Here is a 24,764-nt window from a genome sequence, read left to right as displayed (position 1 = left end):
ATGGTGTGCAGGTGATTTGAAAAGGGAGAAATCAGAGTCATAGAAACAAGGATACAGAAACCGAAGTGTTTGGCTTATGTTAATTGCTGTACTTTGCAATCAAGATGCTTACAAAGTAAAGCAATTCCTTGCCCTCCAATCCTTTGAGTCTAGTAGTAGACTAATGGTACAAGTCAGACATGTCGGGGATGGTAAGTCCGGTTGTGTGACACAGAAGAGATTCTGGCCCTATCTTTAAGTGAGGAACTTTTACTTCTGAGTTCACTTTTACTCTTGTGAACAGAGAATTGTCTACTTGCTTTCTTTCCAAAACAAATACAATGCTCATGCTCACTTAGTAACCTGAAGGGAAGCAAGTGCATAGGCAGCTATGGTGTACATGTTTCATTTATGTTCTTGCATATGTTTTGTGTTTCTTTTATTGCTTCCATCTTTAAAGTCTTGTTTTGTGTATTATGTGGGCTATTTCCTCTTAAGAAAGGTAGGTATAAATACAATTACCATAATCATGACATAATGATAATGTCTGTATTTTTATAGTGTCTTAAGTTTTATAGCAGCACCCTCATTTTCATTACCTCAGTTAGCCTTACTGACATGTAGCATTATGTCCATTTTATAGTTGAGTAAAATAAAGGCCAGATAAAGTGACTTCCTCAAGGTCCATGTGTTTTAATAAGCACTGAGCATTGTGGAGACCCGGGAGGGGTAAAGCCAGGGTTGGAGCTTTGTCAGTAGGAGCTTCATATCTGGTGAATGCTTTACTTTGGTTCGAAAGTTAATTTATTTTGTTTTCTAGGCAGCAAGAAGTCAGTTTGTAGTTGTTTTGGATAGTGCCCTTATTTTATAAAGATTTTGAACTTGGCTTATCTGAAGGAGATTAGAATCATGAACAGAAAGTTGTAAGGAGGTTGGGAGAGGGAAAATAAGGGAAGAATTCAGTTAAAAATATATTTTTGTATGTATGTGTGCCTACATGAATATATGTGCACTATGTGTGGCTAAGCAGCTCATCGGAGGCCAGATAAGAGTCTTACACATGGGTCCCTGCAACTGGAGTTACAGGCATTGTGAATTGTCAGGTAGATTGCAGGATATAGAACCTGGGTCCTTGGCAAGAGCATAAGTGCTCTTAATCTGCAGGGTCATCTCCCTACGAATTAACATTTCAAACATACTTGACACAGTTTGGGGCAGATCTTATTTAGTTTCCTTTTGAAAATTGAAAAAAATGTGAATTAAATAAATATGGATGTGAAGGGTGGTGTCTGTGCATGCCGTGTGTGGTGTGTGTGTGTGTGTGTGTGTGTGTGTGTGTGTATTGAGCATTGACATCTCATTTTGACTTTGCCACTGACATTTGTGGTTATTTCTGTCAACAATAAGATAGTGCTAATGACAGTGTTAGAGGAATTCTGTGGGGAGGAACAAATTGATAGCAGAGGCATCTTACTTTAGTACTGTAATCATAGCTTTTCTTAGAGGCGCTTGATTAGTTGTGCTGCTACAGAGGAAGAGTAGTGGTAGCCGCTGATGGGTTCTGTGCCGTCCCTTAGTGAAGGTTGTGCATCTGTGTGCTGCCAGCCAGTCCCCTGGGGAAGAAGTGTGTCCTTTCAGTACACTGAAAACCTTTGCAGTGGAAGTGCTGCATTCTGCCTTTTAGTGGTACCTCTCCCTATACACTAGCTTTTTACTACTTACTTATCGAGCTTCCAACAAGGAGTATTTTGTTTTAATGAAGTTTTGATTTTAGAAAAGTTGCCCTTGGGGAGAAGGATGGCTGTATTTTATCTTAAGACTTTCCTGGTTCCTTCTCCGGATCCATCCCCTACCCCAGTTGTGGTGTTTGGGTTGTTGGGCAAGCCTGCACAGCACTGCCTGTGCCTGGAGTGTGGAGTGTAGACAGGTTCTCAGAGTTGAGATGCTGATGTTCCACATCACGGCCTAGGTGTGTAATTGTGTAATTTTAGGATGGTATTTAACGGGCTGAAGACATTTTGCATATTTTAAAGTATTTTAAAATATTTGCATATTTTAAGAGGAATGTCACACTTTTTAGTTTATTTTTATTTTTTGGGATGCTAGGGATGAAGCACACAGTATTACTGAAGTACTGTACCACTGAGCTACATTCTCAGCCCAAATTTCACACTTTTAAGAGCCTCTGGCACTTTTATTTAAAACTCAACAGTGGGGCTATTCTGGTCTGCCTGCTATCCTCTGTGAACAGGGAGGTTGGGTATTTGTCCTTTTCTTTCTGTTCTGGTTATGGCCTTAGTCCTTCAGCAAGACTTTTAAAAGTCTTTAGGGCTGGGATCTAGGAAGCCTTTCCTTTTGTTTATATGAAGGGTCTGTCACCTGCTTATCTTTAGGGACCTATCTATTCATAGCTTGTCACTATAAATAGCTTCTTTTTTGTCTGAGCTCCTGTCCTACTTTCAAATCCTAATTTAGTACTTAATTTGTGTTCATTTAGCTAATTCAGTGCTTCACTGTAGATAGTCTTATTTTCTTTCCTAATTGATTATATAAATCTTGTCACATAAGAACTGAAACTCAAAGCTGTCTGGGTTGAAGAAATGTGTGTTGCTGCTGATACGCGTATGCTTTTTTTATATTGGGGGTGTTTGTTTTTGTTTTTCTATTAAAAGACTCATCTGTCTTAAAAACAAACTATGAAAGCAGGAACCGTAGGCAACCGGCAGCTAGCACTTGCCTAAAGTAATGGGTTCTAATTCTCTAATTCTAATTGGGAGATGAGAAGGCTGTCACCCGAGGTCCTAACACAGCTGAAGTCTGAAAACCCCTATCTTATAGAACTTTACAGTGATTTGATAGCTTCAAATGATCACATGTTATACTTCAAGATCATTTATTGCTTAGAGTGTCTCAAACAATGGTTCTCAATTACTGCACCAGAGAGAATGGCTGGGGGTGTAGCTTAGCCTACTAGGATGGAAATGAACAGGGCATAAGTTTAGCATGAAGTGTAGTATTCAGTTTGAGTGTGAACAGGGAGATAATTAACAAACCTGACTGATCCTTCTGCCTCCATTTTGTTCCGTAAATACAGTTACTTTTCCTTGGCTTGCACTGGAGATAAAGTAATGTTAGTGTAAACACTACCTCAACCCTCAGAGCTTATCATGTTGGAGAAGTCATGTAGTAACAATGTTCATAGCCATTCATTGATAAAAGTATGTGGGGTGGTGGTACCATGGGAATACGTGACAGATGCCTTAGTCTGGAAGAGCTGGTTAAGAAGGGCTTTCTCAAAGTAGTGTTGCTGGTAAGGCATAGAAGGGTAGGGTGTGATCAGTTCAAGGGTTGTTATAACAGTAGGAGGTTGAAAATCGGGAAGAGGGATTGAAAATGTTCTAAGCAAAAAACAATACATACACACACATGACTGAAAATAACATTTTCAATGTTTTCATGATCTTTAAATATTTTAGTCACTGAACCTGCAGTCAGGTTTTGTGACAATTTCTATATCTTCTGATAAAAATGCATTGATTTCACTAGCAGTGATTGTATCTATAAAGTTTTTGCCACTTAGTTTACCAAATGCAAGCAAAATTTCACATTAATCACGAAAACCCTGTTGGGGAATGAAATGGCACCCCTGGACTTGAGGGGACAAGCAGGTTAATGAGGATGAGTGGCACATCCCAGTTTGAGGCCTCTCGTTGTGTCGGTAAGTTAGTGGGAACACAGTATTCCCTTGACACTGACTTCTGTCTCAAACTAGTTGAGGGAGGAGACATAGCAAGAATTGGGGGCTTTCTGAGTTTCTGCTTGTAAAAGGTCTGTATTTAATACTTTCATTTAGTTTCCAGACCCAGATCCTGAGGTAGGAAAAGGTCAGTTTGAATTTTTATTTTTATTTTTGAGGATAAGGTCTTGACATATCACTGCCCTGAAGCACAACTTTTAGCTTTGTGTCTTTATCTCTGTCTTGCTGTTTGGGCATGGACACCTGATTACCAAATGTAGTACTAACTTAGCTTTCAGAAATGTCCAGATGATGACTCTAAAGTAGTTGGAAGGAATTAGTACGCATATTGCTGGTCCTAGTAACCCACGAACCTTGAGTGTTTTTTTTTTAATTCTGTAACAGTTAGATAGTAAACTGATTTTGATAGTCCAGGAAGCTGAGGCTGGGGAGTTGGAGAGTTCAAGGCCTGTGAGAACTCACTTCAAACATAGACAGACAAATAAACCAACAAATAAAGCCAGCTATGTTATTAACATCTTGATAATTTTAATTGGGGGTGTATCATGTGTGTCTTGTGATCTGGTTGTTGAGAAAAAAAATTGGACTTTATTTTTTTAACATTTTGAAATCTTTTAATGTTTTTTAATATGGATTGTAGTAGAAAATTGATATGGGTCAAATCCTGCTAAGGGAAAAATACATTTCTTCCCCCATACCAGACTGCTACTGAGCCTGGGGTCACTGTCGCTTGCGGTGCTGTGACTGCTGTTATCGTTTCGCTGAGAAATCAGCTACTTAATGACATTGGTCCCAGTTGTGGGACACTCTACTTACATTCTGCACTGCCTTGCTTCTTTGGTATGCTGTTTATCTCTGAAAACTTTCCAGATAGCACACAATATTGGATTTTATTGAATAGTTTACTAGTCTCATTCACTTTTTTGTCTTAATGTATATTGGATTTTTTTCCCCATTGCTGAGGTAAAAATTTCATGTATAGTGTTTTGTATTTTAGGACAAATTTTGGTAGGGACAGTAGCACTGAGTGCTTGCCTGGTGTGCAGCAGGGCCCTGGGTACCACAGAGTAACAACAGCAAGGACATTCTTCGAATAGCTTGAAGACACAATTGTAACTTAAAGTAAAGATTAGATGGTTTTTATTTGCAGTTTTAGGTTTGGGAAACATTCTTTAGGATGGGGTCAGTCTTCCAGTGAGCTGAGCGAAGAGGCTTGATGTAGGCAGAAAAGGTAATGAGTGGTACAGAGTTATTCATTTCCTTTTCTTGTTGACAGCTAAACTATATTCCTTCTGATTAGTTGGTATTTATCTTCTGTTTTATGGGGGAAACTGCCTGTTTGAGAGTTGAGTTTGAGTAAGTGACTCTTGGTATGAATGACTTCATTCTGATTTGATCTGATTCTTAGGGACTGGTCCCAAACAGTGGCTTCTCATAAGTTGTGTCCAGTAGAATCATACACATTTAAAGATGTTAGTGTCAGGAATTTGGGGATGGTACCAAGTCATGTTCTTTTTTTTTTTTTTTTTTTTTTTTTTTTTTTTTTACTTTTTAAGGCCAAATCTCTCTATGTAGTTCTGGCCATCCTGGAACTAGCAATGTAGACCAGGATGGCCTTGAACTTACAGAGATCTGCCTGCCACTGCCTCTGGAGTTCAGGAATTAAAGGCCAGCACTACTGTGACTGGCCGGATGTCTTGGTTGCAGGATTTATCAGTGTCAGTATCTCCATTCTCTCTAGCATAGTTAGTTATTAGTCTTCTGGATCTTTTCTTGGATGATAGATGAATATCTGAGTGTTTTGATTTTTGTGGTTTTGCTCTAAGTTGTGTGTAATAAATTTCTATTTTTCTGTATATTTTCAAATGTAAAACATTTATTTTTATTATATTACAGCCGTTTTAACCTTTTCAAAGTACTTGTAGTTTCGTTGAAAAGTTTTTAATGTATTTTCTTTTGTACATATGTGTGTGTGCACGAGTGTAGGTATACACACCCACCCCGTGGAACCAGAAGAAAGTGTTGGAGCTCCTGGACCTTGTATTACAAGCGGTTGTAATTAGGATGGAGATGGTACACGCCCTTTAGACATTTTCCACAGATACTTCTTTTGTTCCCAGGAAGTGCAGCACTGCTGGCATAGTAAGGATCAGCAAGGGATCCTACCAGAGTGAACACTGAATCGGAAATTGTTCATTGGTGCTTATCATTAATGGTAGAAAGTTAAGATTGGGCAGTCAGGTGGCATCAAGGTGGTATCAATACGACTGTATTGGCAGGCTCATTGGCAGGCCTGATTCGCAGAAACTCAATTATTTGTCAGCATAGCTGCCATACTGTATACTTGATGAAAGGAACAGTGCCTGTTTGTGTTAACCTTAACCTGTTATGAGAAATATAATTGTGAAGTCCACTAGACTTCTTATTCATTGTGCAATCTATTATTTTGCTTTAGATGAAAAAGCTAAATAACAACCAGAGGAGTTCCTTAGTGACTCTTTTAAGTTGACTGTTTTGAAGATCAGGATATCCTGGTCAGAGTTGGCTAGAGCACAGTGCTAGGTACATTCTGAAAATTGTTCTTTGGCTTCTCTTTCTTATTCTTAATGAAATCAAATTCCCACCTAAAAACATTCCATTCATCACTGACAGAATAAAGAGTTGTGGTTAAAAAGTCTACTTAAAATATTTTAAGTGGGCTTGAGAGATGGCTCAGCATTTAAGAGCACTGGCTGTTCTTCCAGAGGTCCTGAGTTCAATTCCCAGCAACAGCATGATGGCTCACAACCATCTGTGATGGGATCTGATGCCCTCTTCTGGTGTGTTTGAAGACAGCGACAGTGTACTCACATATATAAAAATAAATCTTTAAAAGAATATTTTAGGTTAAGGATAAGGTTATTAGTCACTTGCATTATTTTGGGCCATACAAGGTGGCCGAAAGAGAACTGCTGGGAAACAAGACTGTTGATGTGACCTGTTTCAGTCTGAGCTGTTTTCACCAACAAATATTAGGGAAATAAACCTACTCATTTCTGTTTGCTGTGCTATCAAAATTCCATTAACTCTCAGTTATAATAAATATGAATCTTAGTGTGTATTTTTGTTATTCTAGTCCAGTGAAAGTGCATATGTAAATGTGCTAGCCATTTAGGCAACAATTGAAGTGTAATTCTATCACAGACTGTAAGTACAAATACATAGTGAACTATTGTGAGGCTCAATGGTTAAAATTTGGCTTTGTACTCAAATCTGATACTCTCACTCCCACACCCTCTTTTATGTTCATTCTAGCAGGTGCTGGAAATGCTAGAAGCAAATGGGTAGCCCCCTGAAAACAATGTCTTCTGAAAAATGATCACTGTAATGCAGCCATGAAAACATCTTATCATGAAACTAGAGTTTAGGAGCCCAGAATAATTGAAATTGGCATTAGGTGAAGGACCAGGTGGTTGGGACAGTTGGCTTCTTATTTGGAGGGGGGAAATTATGTCCATTTCACACACTGCACACAAATTAGTTGTGAAGGGATTAAAATTTAAATGTTCAAAGGGTAACAACAGAGTTGACGACAACAGGAGCAGGAGTAAGTTTTACAGATCAAAAGGCTTCTGACATACAATACCCCACAAGCCATAAAAAGAAGAGATTTAGCTGTGGACAGTATTTAAGGTTCTGTCAGATTCTGCAGATAAAATTAACATAATAAATGGTAGAAAATAATTGGCTTATATGAAAGATTGAGGATTAATTTATGTTAATATACAAGTAATGTTTAACATTGATAGGAAGTGAAACTATTAGGAGGTTTGGCCTTGTTGGAGTAGGTGTAGCCTTGTTGAAGGAAGTGCATCACTGGGAGTGGGCCTTGAAGCTCTGCCCAGCGTGGAAGAGACCTTCTTCCTAGCTGTCAGAAGACGGTCTTCTCTGGGTTGCCTTCTGATCTCTACTGCATGAAGCCATGCTTCCCACCATGATAATAGACTGAACCTCTGAAACTGTAAGCAGAGGCCCAGTTAAATGCTGTCCTTTTATAAGAGTTGCCTTGGTCTCTTCACAGCAGTAAAAAGCTAAGGCAGTGTATACGTAGGCATTTCACTTAGAAAGATAACTGTGAACCTCAGCACCTCTATCAAGACCTCTGTAGTGAAGACTAAAACCTTTAGGACATACACAAAAGGACGAAGGGCCAGTGACGTGCATGGTTCATCTAATAAAGCAAGGAGGCACTTTTTGCTCAAGCCTGAGTCCCATTACATGGAAGGCAAGAACTGACTCCACAAAGTTTCCTGTCATCTCCACACATGTGCCACAGCACAGGCACACCTCTACAGTTCACATGCATAAGTAATACAATTTATTTTTTAAAAAGGGATGAAATTGAGGCATGACTATTTTGGTGAAATAGTGGACAAATTAAAATATTAAGGGAAAGAATAGTGTTGGAAGGCATGCTGGGTGTAATTCAGAGGTAATTGTGTGTTTTCTGCTTGTGATTTTATTAAATGACAGTCATCATTTTAAATCACAAGGTAGTTAAGGAGGGATTTTTGCCATTCCTGATTCAGTACACAGGACACAAATGATTATAAGCTGTTTAAGCTGGTAGAGAACTGTGCATTTCTGCATCGGTGTTTCCTAGATACCTGTAAGCTTGCTGTCAATTTTTGTGTTCATGTACAAATACCTTTTAAAAAGCAAACTTCCTCCATGTTTTGTTTATAAATATCTTTAATACACTTTTGCCATGTCCTGCTGTTTGTCTTTTGCTTACTTTATTACCTTCTCTAGAGTTCTTTACCATTATTTTCATAGAGATTTGTGTAATTTAGATCTTTTGCTTTGGATACTCTTGATTCTGTATGAAATTGTTCCAGGAAGTTTTTACCTAGGAGGTAGCAGTTAGCCCAACTCTTGCTTCACTATTTATCTCTCATTGGATGATGTTAAGCAATAACCTAACAAAACATTTGTTATAATTTGTTTGTTTTATTGCACACAACTCCAAATTGTCTGGGGTTGGGGTAGTTGAAATAACCAAGTATTTTGCTTTAAAAGCAAGGAATCAGAAATGTTTATTCTAGTTACTACTGATTTGTACATAGTGATGTCAGTAAAAAGTCACTTAAGCAGAGAAAGTAGTGATGCTATTTAAAAGAATTTGAAGGCAATCTTTGTTGTAGTAAGTTGACAACATGAATTTTTGCTTGGTTAATCGACATATAACTTCAGTTATTAGCTTAAGGTAGACTGAGTCTGGATAATAGAAAATCATGTTATGTAATGATATCTGTGTATTTAGTTTAATAATGATAGCCATATTCCTATATGCTTAAAAGTTTCTTTGTTTTTAAAACTTATATCAAGTAAAATGTTAATGTTAGCACCATATTTAAGATTATATGTAATTTTTATTTTGTGCACACTTATTTTGTTCCCCCTCCCTCTCTTTTAAAGACAGGCTATTACTATGTAAGTCTGGCTGTCCTCGAACTCAGTATAGAGACCAGGCTGACCTTGAACTCACAGAGATCCACCTGCCTCTGTTCCCCAAAATGCTGGGATTAAAGGTGCACACCACCATGCCTAGCTTAGTTTTGTTAAGTTCTTTAGTCCCCTGAAAGTATTCCTGGCATATAAAATGAAGCAAAGTGTTCGTTTTATGCCTCATTTTGCATAGAGGCTAGCTCATGTGATAATGTGTACATATTTACTATTTTCTCTGGGGAGTTTTAAGATTGACTGCCTTCATTATGACATGCCTCATGTGTTTGTATCCTAACCACTACAAACATGTTAAGCTAGTAGATAGCTATCTCAGCAGTCATAACACAATAGGTTTTTGTTCTGCCGTGCATATCTATGCATAGCTGATGGTTAGAATCACCTGCTCAGAGCATGTTTGTGCATGTTCTTTATAATATTGCCAGTTTCCTTCTCATTCTTTCTGTGAGAGTCCTAAGTATAGAGCACTTCAGAGAGCTTAAAATCCTCTCTGAATAGGGTAGGAACAGTGTAAGAATCTTTGCCACTAAAGGGTAGACATAAAAGGAAGACACAGATCTTTGTGGTGAGGAATCTGCACATGGTTTTGTTGGGTCCTCTATGTTAAGCCTTTTAAAAGACTGCAATGCTTTGGCCCAAACTATAGTCTTATCTGAAGGTTCAGATTGGAGGGAGCTTGCCGAACTTGCTCACATGATTGTTGATGGATGGAGTTCTCCTTACTGGCTGTTGCACTTAAGACCTCAGTTTCTTCTTATCTAGTACTTGGTTGATCAGAAACTACCCTCCCTTCCTTCTTTTGTGGTTTCTACAGCTTTATTCCTTAGAGTAGGCCTTGAAGGAGCCAAAGAGAATGCTAGCAAGGAAAGAACATTAGCAAGATTGAAACCATTGTCTTGTAACTGAGTCAAGGTAGGTTAGGAAGACTCAACTCCTTCTAAGAGGACATTTCCCTCTCAGATGGTATTTGGGTGAGGACTAAGTACTGGATGAAATTTTTCTGAGAACAAGACTTAATTTTTTTGGTTAGTCTTCATAGCTAGCACCCCTCAACGTACATGTATATTTTTGATGACAAAAATTGTCAGACACAGGTATTTCAACTACTTGATTGACAGCTGTCAGACCTTTCTCCCACACTGACCTACTTGTGGCCTTTATCTCTGTTAGAGAAGGCTGAGTCCAAAATACAAAGAGCCAGCAACTCAGCCTTCGCTGTCATAGTCAGTAGCAGTGAGCAGTGCAGGAGAGAGATGGTAGAAGGCTGGGGCGTGGAGCATGAGCAGCTGAGATTAAAGAAGGTAAAGGACAGCAGAGAGTGGGGTGTTTGAAAAGGTGCAAGCTCTGTCTAACTGCTGGCAGAATTCCAGAACACTTCTAAGAGCTCTGGCTTCTTAGGATCCATAATTCTAAGAGCTAAGGGTCCAAACACTTGAAGCTTGGAAGTGTAACACTAGTTCTTCAGTACTAGGCCACAAGAACTTAAAAGTGTAGAGGTGTCACACTGAAAGCAGACAGTCTGGATATCCAAGGCTCAAGAGTTACTAACATTAAACAAGTGTTACTTTGCCTGTGCGTGTTTTTCATCTATCAAAGAATCCTCACTTGATTGTTAACATAATTTCCTAAGTAGTCTGTTCCCTTCTGCCATGTTATTAGAAGCATATTACTTGATCCGTTTCACACTCAAGAGCAAGCAGTAATACTAGGAGTCAGGTATCAGTGGAGGCCATTTTAGAAATCTACCAACACCTTGCAGTAATTTTTAGGATCCTAAAAGGGTCCTGAAGCCCAAAAATTAGTTGTTTTCAAGCTGAAGAGTTGGCAGGTCGGTTAAGAAAACTTGCTGCTCTTGTCGAGGATCTTGGTTGCTCAACCATCTGTAACTCTAGTTCTAGTTGATCCACTGGCTTCTCTGACTTCCCAGGGTACCAGGTATACATGGAGTACACATGTAAGCAAACCCATGCTTACACATAAATAACAAAATAAGTCTAAAAATGTTTAAAGTTGTTCTCTAGGGTTTGGTTTGGGGCCTTGGAAACCTGCATGTGGGGTAGGGGTGTGAAGTTGACATGAGAGTCTCCCCTTTATGGACTTCATTTTCTCAAAGGAAAGATCTTACTAGTACCATGACTGTCCCATAGCAACATCTTTTATGTAGTAGCACAAGCGTTAAGAGTGCTGAGGCTTGCTTATAGTTGTTATGAGCGCATAAAGCATAGCTCTGTACAGTCGTCAGTGCCGTGTCATTCACCAAAAGTAGAGCGTGTTGGTGTGGTCCTTGGTGCTGAGTGATAGGATTCTGTTGAGTGGTGAGTTATGTTACCTTCCTCATTGCTTAGCTTCTTGTGCACCTTTTCAAAGGATTCCAGAGGCCATGCAATACGCTTAGCAGAAGAGAGGAACTAGTCTGAGTTTTGTTATTGTCTCCTTCAGTGATTTTAGTCTTTTTTTGTTGTTGTTGTTTATTTTTAGAGATGGGGTCTCATGCTGTAGTCTTGACAGTCCTCAACTTGCCAAAATCCCCCTGCTTCCCCAGTGCTGGGATTACAGATGTTAGCCACAACTTCTGGCTCTGGTTATGATTTGTCAGTGTAAAATTTCTTTGTCTGTAAACTAGAATTGTGGATTACATAATGAAGAGGGTTCTGAATGCCTTCTTGGAGCATTTTGGTTTATTGCTTGCTTGTTTTTGATAGCTTGGCTTCAAATGGGAAGAAAATGAATGCCTAAAACTATGATAATGGTAACCGAAGGCAAATGTTTTGGAACAATGCATGACTTGTCTAGTCTAGACCACAGTGCTAGGGATTGGAGGAGATGAACATTAAACTCAGGTCGTCTGGTTTCAGAGTTAGGACTTTTACTATGCAAGGAGCTACGCTTGGGCTATGCTGGGGATAAGCATTCCGAAGAGCTCTCCGTTCTCTTTGTGTTACTAAAACGTGGACAGGTTGACGTCATTGAGTTTTTTCTTCCCACCTCTAGAATTTCTTACATGTTCCATCATTTTCTCACCTCTACCCATTCATTTGTTTCCAGCACTTTTAAGCTTCTGCACACTCAAGCTTCTCTTTTATGTTCCTTCTAGATACCAGCTTTCTCCAGTCCCATCTGTAGACTTCTTTGAAATACTGTAAATTCTAAATTTCCTTCTATTTACCTGTAATGCACCTCCTCAAACCTATTGAAATGGAGGTTTTAAAGACACACATTGAGAAAACTGAGCAGGTGCTGCTGGCCTATGCCTTCTATTTGTATTTTTCCTGGGAGGCAAAGGTGTAGAAAGAACAGTGAAGAAGAAACAGAAGATTGCAGGATTCTGGGCATTATTAAGATACGCAGTTCAACAAGGTGTAATTAAAAGGGAAGTGAAGTGAGGAGTAAGTTGTCTGCACAGGAAGGGAGGTGTGAAGGGCTAAGAGGCTGGGGTTGCAGTTGAAGAGTTCAAAGTTTTAAAGGAGGTGATGACAAACAAGGTATAAGATCTGTGATAGATTTAAAACAAAAGATAGTTATAGAGTTGGAGATGATGGCCCACTAGAGCAACGGTGGCCTTTTGAGTGCAGTACTCTGAACAGCCTGACTGTATAAGCTGGAAGACTCTTGTTATCCTTGCCCCTTGTTTAGAATCAGATGAGGAGAGAATCATTTTATTAGCAGGGGATATGCTAATTTTGTAATTGACATTTGCAAACTACCGGAAAGTAGCACCATGTGTGATGAAATTCTTTGTGTTGTCTTTTGAGGATATTTTTGAGCACTGTATTTTATGTTAGCAGTGTTTTGACCTTTTCTGTCATTCTGAGCATTTTTTTTTCTGACCAACAAAGAAGAGAAAAGGGTATGAGAGAAAGAACAAATTAATAGATATCTGTCTTAGAATGTTAAAGATAAACTGGTGGTTTGGTGGAGAAGTGTCTGCCATGGATCACACTGAAACAAAGCTGTAATCATGATGTGTGATATATTGCTTGTCCTTTGTTTGATTGATTTTTGCTGTTTTAATCATGTATAGTTAAGTTATAGGTACTTCTTAGGTTTTAGATTGTGAGGTTTAAATTTGGGATAAAGTGGGAAGTAAAGCTTTGTGGCATTTTCTTCTTGATGTCACTGCAAGAATATGAAAGGGAAAATGCAGTCTTATTTTCAGAAACTGGGTGTATTGGTAACATTCACCTAGGTGAAATGACAACTGAACCTTGAGGCTCAGGGACATATCCTTAAGAGATGCACTAGCTAGCTAGGGTTTCTCTTGCTGTGGAGAGATACCATGACCAAGATAACTCATAGAAAGGACAGCGTTTAATTGGGGCTGACTTACAGGGTCAGTTATTTTATTAGTCCATTATCATCATGGTAGGAAGCAGGGCAGCATGAGGGCAGACATTATGCTGGAGAAGGATCTGCAGGCTGGCCTGGCTTGAGCATTTGAAACCTCAAAGTCCATCCTCAGTGATACACTTCCTCCAACGAAGTCATACCTCCTGCTAATGACACTTCCTGGTGTTCAAGCATTTAAACCTGTGAGCCTGTGGGGACCATTCTTATTGAAACAACCACAGGAGACTATCCAAAGAAGCCATGTGCTTTCCAAAGTGCTCTGCAAATTCTCATTCCTAACCAGCTTTTCATGTTGAAAATATTCATGCAAGAATCATTAAGTAAGTTTTGTAAGGGAGTCTAAGACCTCAAATCTGACTTTGATGTTCATTTTTTCTCTAGTGAAAAAGAGAACCAGCTCTGTATTAAACTCTATTCTTGATCATTTGAGAATACAAACCAAATTAATATATTCTGATTAGTTATGGTGAAGTTCTAGCCTTTATTTTATTTGGTTTTCTATATAAATTCTTAAGTAAAGAATATCCATAATCGAGCCACAAATGGCAAGATAAACCAAATAATTCTGATTGTTAGAAAAGGCTTTAAAAGGTTACTTAAAATTGTAACCAAATTCAATTTCTTATGACAGATTAATATGGACAACTAACTTATGCCTATTATTTGAGCCAGGTCTTGCTATGAAGCTCAGGCTGTCCTTGGATTCCCTGTAGAGCCCAGGTACGCCTTGACCTCGAGATACTCACACCTTAGACTCTGAGTACTGGGATTAAAAGTATCACCAACATACCTAGCTAATTTGTGACTTGATAAAAAGTGTATTTCTCTAAGGTGGTATTTCTGTTACTCCTATTGCAAAGGCTACAGTAGCTGGCATTTTGCCAGGTTCGTTCCATTAACTGATTTGTTTACATTTAATTCCGGTTTATTAAGGTGTATATTTTAAAGTAAGTTGACCCATTGCAAACTTAATGATCAATTTGCTAATGGGACTAAAACAGGGAGACTTGATTTTCAAGAAACAAGAGGATAAGAGTTTCTCTAGTTCTTATGTGTAATGGGTTAAATTGTTTTATTCTCATCAGTTCAGGAGTGAGAAACCTCTCAGCCTCTAAATTCTGTACTGATTTATTAAGTAGCTCTTGTAAAATAAGACACTCTCTCGTCCTGACCTATTGTATTCTTTATTTTTTTTTTCTTGAGTTTGAATTAGAACTAAGTTAAGTTTGTGTTCATAGCTCATCAGAGGAGAAGGTCATTGTGGTGGTCGGTTCCTTCCTCCCTGTTGTCATCTTTGCCATCCTTTTTTTTGAATCTGGTGTCAGATGTGCCTGCTTCTGTAGGCAAAATAGAAGTGTTGGCTGATGGGAAATTTTCCATTTTTGCTGTGTTTCCTTTGCTTTTGATCCTTTCTCCCCTTTGCTTTTCTAAAGCAGCAAAGGGGAGGAAGGAAAAACAAAATCAAAAACCTTTAAAAAAAGTCCATGTTCTGAGCTATATCTAGGCAGTTTTATACATTTTGTTTGTTTGTTTTTACAAGAATTCAGAGTAGCTTTTTTTTTTTTTTCTGGTAAGGTTGGGTCCTTTAACAGAATATTCCAGATGCCTGAATAATGTATATTAAATTACTTAAATAACACACTTCACTTCTGAAAGCCTGTTCGCACATTACTTGTTTTTTTTTAAAGATTTATTTATTTATTATATGTAAGTACACTGTAGCTGTCTTCAGACACACCAGAAGAGGGAGTCAGATCTTGTTACGGATGGTTGTGAGCCACCATGTGGTTGCTGGGATTTGAACTAAGGACCTTTGGAAGAGCAGTCGGGTGCTCTTACCTGCTGAGCCATCTCGCCAGCCCCATTACCTGGTTTTTAAAGAAGAAAAGTTTTAATGCTTTTTGAAATTAGGAAAACACCTTGGTATTGTTTTAATAGTTTGTATAAGATTAGATTATTAATCTGATTTAAAGATTATGATGGAGGGTTGAGGATGTAGCTTAGTTACTGTTTTACTTGCCTAGCATATGCAAGGTGCTGGGGTTAATCCCCAGCAAAAAGGTGGCACACACCTGGAATCTCAGACTGGGGAAGTGGCAACAGGAAGGTCAGACAGACATTCAAGGTCATCATTGGCTACATTGGAGTTTAAGGCCAGCTTGAACTGTGTGTGACACCATCTCTTAAATAAAGATTATGATGGAATACAAATGAAATATGTGGCAGTATCAGTTCTGTTGAATATAAGCCTGGCTTTTGTTCCAGTGTGCTTTAGTTGCTACATACATGTTCATTTCTGAACTTTGCCAAGGGCAGTCCTGGTTACGCCAGTCAAACACCAGTCAAATTAGTGTTTGGTTCTGAAGGTGGATAGGAAATAGCTGATTCCCCCCTTTTCTGGTTTTGAGAATCTCTGTAGCCAGTGCTAGCCTTGAATTGACTATCCTCCTGCTAGGTTTCTGCAGTGCTGGGGTCTAGATATGCATTACTAATCCACTTTATGTTGGATTTGTATGTATGGGTCATTGTGTTTCTTTGTGATAGTTACTGGGCTTTACACATAGAAAACTTCTGCAGAAGGCAGTATTACTTCTGAGTTGGTAAGAAGCCACAAGTGTCATACTGTCTTAACCATAGAAAACCTGCAAGCTAATTACCCCTGGTTTCAGCAGTTGAACATGGTGTTCAGTTCTTGGTCATCAATATCAGTTCTTAATTTAGGGAATTTTCAGCTTCCAATTCCTTATCTAGTGAAGAATTTTTTTATTAGGTAGAATGTCCAGAAAATGAGTATGATAGTTCACTTTTTCCATCATGTGATGTGTGTACATGTCTGCAACCCATAATTATTTGATTGCCTTTAAGCAGATTATGGTTGTTTAGTGTTTTTGCCTGAGAGGTGAGATAATATCAGCTTCTTGACAGTATATGTGTCTTAGCTCCAATCTAGGACCCCGGGTTAGTGCGATTGGTGTGGTACAAAATTGAGCTTCTGTAGTCAAGTAATTTTAATGTACTTTTGTTTCTCAGTACTGTAAAAATAAGACAAATCTGTAAATATGTCAATTAGCGATTCTTTGAGAAATCACTGTATATTTCTAAGTTCTCCCTCATTCAAAATTGTTTCTTAGTTTTAGTTACCCATTGTTAACTTTGATCTAAAACTATTACATGGAGAACTCTAGAAACAACTTATGCATTTTGAAGTAGATGCTGCCTGAGTTACATGGTGAAATTTTATACAACACTTTGTCCTGTCCTGCCCAGGTTGAGAGCCTATTCTTGTTACGTATGTTGCTCATATATTAGACAGTTAGTAGCTGCTTTGGTTGCTAGATTGACTATCAGGGTCCTCTAGTCCTTGTATCCAAGTGATTTTTTTTTTTTTTTAATAATGGACCCAGATACAGACTGGCACCTGGGATATGCCTGAGAGAGTTGCAGAGTGTTTCCTTTAAATGAAAACATAGAAGTTATCCATTTAAGAAAAAGAAAAAAAAAACCTGTAGTACAATAAAATTATTTTTGAGAGACCACATTCACATATTTTTACAATTATAATTGTTCTGTATCACCTTATGCCTAATTTATAAATTAAAAATTATAATAGGTTTGTGTTTATAAGGAAAAAGCCAGCTTATGCAAGCTCGCTATTGTCTTTTGGCCTGCTGGAGATCCTCGAACCTCTTTTCTGCCAGCAAGGGAGAACTACAGCATTGACATTTTAAAGGGGGAATAAGGTCCTTGTAGAGAGCTCAAGATTTCATAAAAGTAGAAAGATCTTATAGCTCAACCTTATTCTTCTGGGTGATTTAATAGAAACTCCCTTAAATCCAGAGATAAATAGGAAACAGATATCCTAATTTTGGAAATTGCAAGTGAAACTACAGGAAAGAAATGGTAGCAGATAGGATGCTCTATGAACATGGAGAGTGAAATTAGATTTGAACTTCAGAAAGATAACAGGTAACAGAATAATAGAGCATGCATTGTAGTGATACAAAACTGCAGGCAGGAAGGCTGCTGGAACATCTTCAGAATAATCCATGTGTCTTAGGGTTTCTATTGCTGTGACAAACACCACGACCAAAAAGAAAGTTGGAGGAGGAAAGGGTTTATTTAGTGGCTTACACTTTCAAATCATAGTCCATCACAGGAGGAAGTTAGAACAGGAACTCAAGCTTGGCTGGAACCTGGAGGCAGGAGCTGATGCAGAGGCCATGGAAGAGTGCTACTTAACTGGCTTGCTCCTAATGACTTGCTCAGTCTGCTTTCTTATAGAACGCAGGACTACCAGCCTAGGGATGGCACCACCCACAGTGGGCTGGTTCCTCCCCCACTGATCACTAATTGAGAAAATCTCTTCAGCTAGATCTTATGGAGGCTCTTCCTGATCTGAGGGTACTTTCTCTGATGACTCTGTGTCAAGTTGACACACAAAACCAGCCAGTACACCATGGGAGTGATACAGAGTCAGGGTAGAGCACCTAACCAGCATGTTGAAAGTCTGGGTTTGCTTGCCAAGGCTTGGGCTTGGGGGTGACAAGACCCAGATTAAGAGAGTCCTAGTTGGAGGGTGGGAAAGAGGGTTTGGGGAAGGAAGGTAGAATAATATCAAGGGACTGATTAGTTCTTAGGAAGAAGATTATCAATGTTTTCCGCTTCAAAGAACTTCTATCTCCAAGTTTGCTCCAAACCAAGTGGGCAGTGCAGCTCAGATTACAGGTTCAGGTTTACCTGAAGTCACTTGGTTGGTTCAGACTGGATTTGCTACTCAGATAAAGCCATCACTGCTTGCTAGAGGATGGAATGCTCTTTATTTTACCTAGACTGGTGTGATGTGATTACCTGCTCACCATGGGAAAGAGAGTAAAGATAGAAGGCGCATAGGATCAGGTCCTGGCAGGATTTCTTGAGCATTTAAACTGTATTATGCTTTACATAAACCGTGAGTTTCCTAGTTTGTTTTGTTTCATTTGTATTGAGTTTTTCAGTGCTTAAAAAATGATTAGCACCACAACTGAAAATAAAAACGATAAAGTTGTTAAAACTAGAGAACAAATGGTGGAAATAGGTTTAGCTGAATCAAAGCAACCTTGAGTTCTAAGAAGGAGGGTCAGTGACTTGCATTAATGTGAGAAGAAGCACCTGAGACCAGCACTCAGATCTTACACTTAGCTCAGTGTTGTTTGTACTGTATGATATCACTCATCTCAACTGAAAAGTTAAGAAATGGTAGTCTTAGGATGAACTGTGTTGGCGCTTTTTTAACTATTTTTTTTTCGGGGGGGGGTATTCTTATATTTCTGCTTCTAACTCTCTTCCAGCCCTATTCTACCCCAATCCTTTCCAACCCCCAACACTAGGTAGGAGAGAAAGAAAGAGGGTAAAGGGGACGAAGACCTCCTTTGACTGCTTTCTGGTTAGGGGCGTTGAATTTCTTGGGGCCAGTCCAATCTTGTCATCAGGATATCTCCAACTTCTTGTCGAACCACAGCAACAACAGTCAGGAGCAGCCGTCACCACAGGGCCCGCCCTCCCTCAAGGGGCTCTCACATTTTTTTTCCCTCTAGAGTCTCTAGAACTAAAAACTGCCTGCAGCTGGCAAAAGCCCATGCCCTCCTAGAGCATGAGCCAGGCATAGTCAGCAGCTGGGAACAGACTGAACCAGCCCCATAGCCCACACCTGGGATTAAAACAGAAGCATTCACCTAGCATAACTGTTTTTTTTTTTTTAAAGAAACCAAAATTCTCACTATGGAACCGGTTGTGGATAAAGGGAAAGTGTGTTCACAAGAAAGAACATGAGCATATGTGTGTATGGAAACACTTTGATAAAGCCATGCAATGCCTTTCTTCTTGTGAAAATCCTGAGTGAATACCTATTGATGTATTAGATCTGGGTACACTGGTTATAGCTACACAAATCTTTGAGACACTTGTAATTTTGGTTGCTTTAGGGGAAAGATACTTAGAAAGCAGTAAAATACTGCCTGAATGTGGCAGTCCTTTTCACTCTCTGGATGGGCCTGTGAAAAATGTCTCCCAGAACCTTTAATTTTGTTCCTAAATTTATAACAGAGCAATTTCGTGATGCTCAGGGTGCTTTTGGTGATAAGATTTTTATTAAGTTGGGTAGGTGAGTTGTAGACCATGTCCTCCAGGGAATCATTTATTGTTTTGTTCGAGGATAGGTAGTATTGAGGAGTCATGTCTCATTTTTGGGCATCAAGTAGTCTCTTGCTTGAAAATCTGACAGTGGCACTATTTTTTTTTTTTCATGAAAAACCAGTGCTTGTTTGTGCATAAGCAAGATAACTTAAAAAACAACTTATTTTTAAAGCATTGGATCTGTTTTTGCTCTGTAAAAAAAAATAAAAACAAGAAAACGATAGTATCATATACTTAGGTCCAAATGTCAGGAACTGCATGTGATTCTTTCCTTTAGGAAAGTGTCTGTCTTTTGAGCACTAACATTGATTTCCAATTGAAACTGGTAGAAATAGACCAGACTTAGAATATATATATATATATATTTATATACCCACATATATATATACATACACGTATACACACATATATGTATACGTATATATATGTGTGTGTGTATAGTAGCTTCAGATTTAAAGGAAATTGCTGAGAGGGGAAATAAAAGCCTTTGTTAAAAACACTGAAACCAAAATAACATTGGAAAAAATGGGAAATAGACTGATTGCTTTGTAGGAAATAGTAAGGGATCTATTTAGACAAGACTGTACTGTTGGTAGCATTTATTAACACTGATTGATATACCAGGTTATGTGCTTAACTGTTTAACTAATTAGGTGTGTCAGGATACACGTGTTTTGAAACTCCATTTTATAGGGGAAGAATCTGAAGGTTTCAGTAGAGCAGCTTGTCAAAGCTTCTGAAACTAAGCTCTAGGTATGGCAGTTGAGATTTGAGCATAGGAAAGCTGATTTGTGTCCCTGCAGTTAATGAGTGAGCTGTACTCTTCCTCCAGATGTGATTCTAAAATGCCACTTTCTGTTATCTCTTTTCTGTTTTTTGGTATTTTTGAGACAGTTTCTCAGTGTAGCCATGGCTTTTCTGGAGTTCACTCTGTAGACCAGGCTGAGCTCACAGAGGTCCTCCTACCTCTGCCTCCTGAGTGCTGGAGTCAAAGGTGTGCATCACTACTCCTGGATTTCTGTTCTTTCTTATAGTTTAACATTTCTGTCTTTTGGGAGAAGTGATCTATGGGTTTAAAAAAAAAAATGAAGGAATTCCTCACCATAGTTCTTATTTTGTATTTGCCACACTTATTTTTGGGAGACTTCTTAGTAACTGGTCATGAAGAATTCTATTCTCTGTTTTCTTCACAGCTAGTATTTATTATTTAAAAAAGCAAACAGATAAATAAATAAATAAATAAAACTTTAAAGAATGTAATTTTCTTTTAACTTTCCTCCTCACAAATAGTATTCAGTATCTGTGTAAACACTCTTAAAGGCCAGGTGTGTGATCATAAGTACACATCAGGCACTCGCGTTATCTTTTCTCTAAAGGAATAGCTAGTCAATGTTCTGGATTCTTTAAACTGAGAAGTGAAATGGATGTTATGTACATGCTTATAGAATGAGGGGAAACACGTCTCAGCACGTAGGTAATTAGCAAAGTGTTAAGTAAGACTTTGTGATCTAAGCCTTGAGAAGAATTATTTTGAAGAAGTAATATTTTTTAGGATCCCCTGTTAGTGTCCTTATGATCAGCTGCTTTGCAGACATTTTGTAAAACCTATTCTTAGTAGTTCTGTGGATAGGCGAGGACCTGAGTTTGGATCTCTAGAGTCCACACAGGGCTGGTTGGACTTGGTATATAAACCAGTCCTTCTTCAGTGAAATGGGAGTGGAGACTGGAATCCTAGGGAGTTCAAAGACTGGACACCTGGTCTCAAACAAGATTGAACACAAGGACCAACACTCAAGGTTGTCTTTTAACTTTCACACATGCCTATACACATGTATACAGGAACATGTATGCATATACATTAAAAACAAACAAACAAACAAAAAACCCAAACAATGCTGGACAGCTAGCTCAGCAGGTAAGAATACTTTTTGCTTTTGCAGAGGACCTGGGTTCAGACCTGTGCACATGGGGGCCCGTAGCCATCCCAGTTCCATAGGATTCTATACCCTTTTCTCAACCCTATTTGCTGCATATACATACATGCATGCATACATACATACATACAGGCAGGCAAAAATATACATATACAAATCTGTACAACAACAGAACCTAAACTATTCTAGCTTGTGAGCCATATAAAAACAGGCGTTGTGCCAGGGCTTCATCAAAGATGTGATAGTTCACCAGTCCTATGTTTGTCACTGTTCTACTGGTTCACAGGAACTCTGGAGGTGCTCTGAATTATAGTAATTGCCAGTCTTTGTTCAAGGCACTGAGAAAACAATGAAACAATAAATCACTGCATTTATTAGCAAGTATTAAGTACCAAGTAGGGAAAGAAAAAGCATCGGAAGGAATTATATATTCCTGTATTATTTTCTAAACAGGGGTTTTGTGGTTATGTACTTTGTGACAGATTAATGTATTTTAATGTATTCATTTGGCTTTTTAAAATAGTAGAGAATAAACTAAATTGTTGTCCGTTTAGATTTCTGTTAACTGATGCACAGAGGACATTGGCTTAGTTAGAAGTATGGACACAGGTTACTGGGCTCTGCAGCCTTGAATATAAAATCATGATGCTATATTGCTTCTTGTTTGATAAAAACTTTCTTAATTTTACATTTATTGATGGGTGTGTACATATGTTAGCGATTTTGGTTATCAAACCCAAGACCATATATGTCAGGTAAATGCTGTATTGTTGAGTTACATCCTCAGCCTTGGGATAAGTTTTGTACATAGTTTTAAGTTACCTCTGTTCTCTTTTAACATACTAGCTGTAGTATAGACACTTAATAAACCCTTATTTCTTTTAATGTGGCCCAATGAGGAAAACAAAATTTTCTTTTTAGATTTATTTATTTATTTATTGTGTATGCAGTATTCTGCCTGCAAGAATGCCTACAAGTCAGAAGAGCATATCAGATTGCATCATAGATGGTATGTGTCACCATTTGGTTGCTGGGAATTGAACTCAGGACCTCTGGAAGAGCAGACAGTGCTCTTAGCCTTTGAGCCATCTCTCCAGCCTGAAAGATAAATTTTGTATGTGAAATTTTTTTACTGTTCGATTCAAGAGTTATTCAGGTACATACTTTGTTTTAATTATGAGAAACAAAAGATAAATCAGAAACAATTATTGCCCTCAAAGGGAATAGTTTCTGGAAGCAGTTTATAAATTATAAATATGTCTGTTTGCTTAGTTTTGCTCTTTCATGTATCATTTCATGTGATCATTTGCACTTGAGGTGAGCTGGGGTAGTACACCAGGATGGAGCTAGGGCTGTCCATTCTGAGTGGAAAGCTAGCGCAAGAATACAGCAGATAGGATGTTGACAGGTGGATTATGATTCTGGAGAGTAAGACTGCACTTCCAAAAGAAGGAAGAGCTGGGAAGCAAGGTCTAATAGAGGAGAAAGCGCCAGCTGTGTTTGGAGCTAAGGTAGTCTTCTGACGAGTTTGTGTGCGATCTTAGGCATCGGATGAAGGCAGACAGTAGGGAGCCACTGAGGTTGCATTGGGGGAATTAATCCAGTAGCATAGTTGGTAATGAATAATGAGATGATTTTTCATTGCTGTATCTTTTATTTTCTGTAAAATTAAAATAAATGTAAACTTAATTTAGCTGTCAAGTAACAGTAAGAATCTTCACTGATGAATATGGAAGAAGGAACATGCTTATATTCTCATACTGCACCTTTTTTTGTTTTTCAACAGGGTTTCTCTGTGTAGGATGACTGTCTTGGAACTTGATCTGTAGACCAGATTGGCCTTGAACTCAAGAGATCTGACTCTGTCTCCCTGCCTCCCTGCCTCCCTGCCTCCCTGCCTCCCTGCCTCCCTGCCTCTGCTGAGATTATCTTGTGTATTGTATGGATGGCTTACTTGTCAATTTAAAAGTCTATGGTCTATGGCTTAGGCAGGAAATAGGGGTGGAACATTGGGAGGAGAAAGAATTCTGGGAGAGAAGGAGGCAGGGAGAGGAACCTGAAATGATGGGAGGAGGTGGACGCATGGTACCTGAGCACAGGTGACCAGCCACGTGGAAAAATGTAGGTTATATGGGTTGTCTTTGATTTAATCAGAGTAGAGCCCAGCTAGATGGCCAAGGTATTTGTAAATATAATTTGAGCCTAAGTCTTATTTCTGGGAGCATGGGGCTGAGAGGCAAAAAACAGACCTAACTTAAACATCTGCCTTTGTGTGTACCACTGCATATCTAATACTGTACCAATTTATAAAACTAATTAAATTCAACTTTGTTGACTTGTGGTTTAAAGTTCTGTATTCAGGCTCTTTTGCAGATAGATTAATATTACAAAAACACATTTCTGAATGTGATACTACTCAAAAAGCCTTTTAGGCTATTTGGTGGGGGGCGGGGTATATGCAGACTTAATATCCCAGTAATATAGGCCCTTTCTCAATTACCTCCCCATGCATTCCCTACTCTATACATACTATTCTTTAGCTTTCTCTTGATGTTACATTTCTTTGTAGTTGCTGTGACCTTTGCAGAGAAGGGCGTGTATTGAAGTGCTGAGAACTTGGGCTACTAGGTCATATTTGACAGAGCTGAGATGAGAGGTACTTAAGCTTGCTGTGTGCCAGGTATTGTGGTAGATCATGGAGATCAGATAGCAATTGACACATAAGTGGTCTCTGCTCCTTGTAGACATAGTCTGAAGAATATTTTAATCATTAGTAATAATTAATGTACTGCTATAATTGCAAACTGGGTGAGTCCTGTCGGGAAATGCTCTGGGGTACTCTGAGAAAGTATAGTGAGGAAAAGGGGTGAAGCTGATTTAGAGAGGCATGAGGGGAACATCTTTTGAAAGTGAATTTAAAGTGAGAATTGAAATGGGAGAGCAAGTAGACAAGATAGAAGGAAAGTTATTCAAGCCGGGTGTGGTGGCGCACGCCTTTAATCCCAGCACTTGGGAGGCAGAGGCAGGTGGATTTCTGAGTTCGAGGCCAGCCTGGTCTACAGAGTGAGTTC

General features: G+C 38.8%; 1 protein-coding gene across 6 annotated transcripts in view; it reads left to right on the top strand.

The window, feature by feature from the left end:
• Nucleotides 1-24,764, top strand: part of Pou2f1 (POU class 2 homeobox 1) — a 132,279-nt gene that overhangs the window by 6,650 nt on the left and 100,865 nt on the right. The window lies entirely within an intron of this gene.

Source organism: Mus caroli, chromosome 1 (assembly GCF_900094665.2).
Source record: "Mus caroli chromosome 1, CAROLI_EIJ_v1.1, whole genome shotgun sequence".
In the NCBI taxonomy this organism is placed as follows: Eukaryota; Metazoa; Chordata; class Mammalia; order Rodentia; family Muridae; genus Mus; species Mus caroli.
The sequence above is the reverse complement of the archived record's forward strand: the minus strand, read 5'-3'. Positions and strand labels throughout refer to the sequence as shown.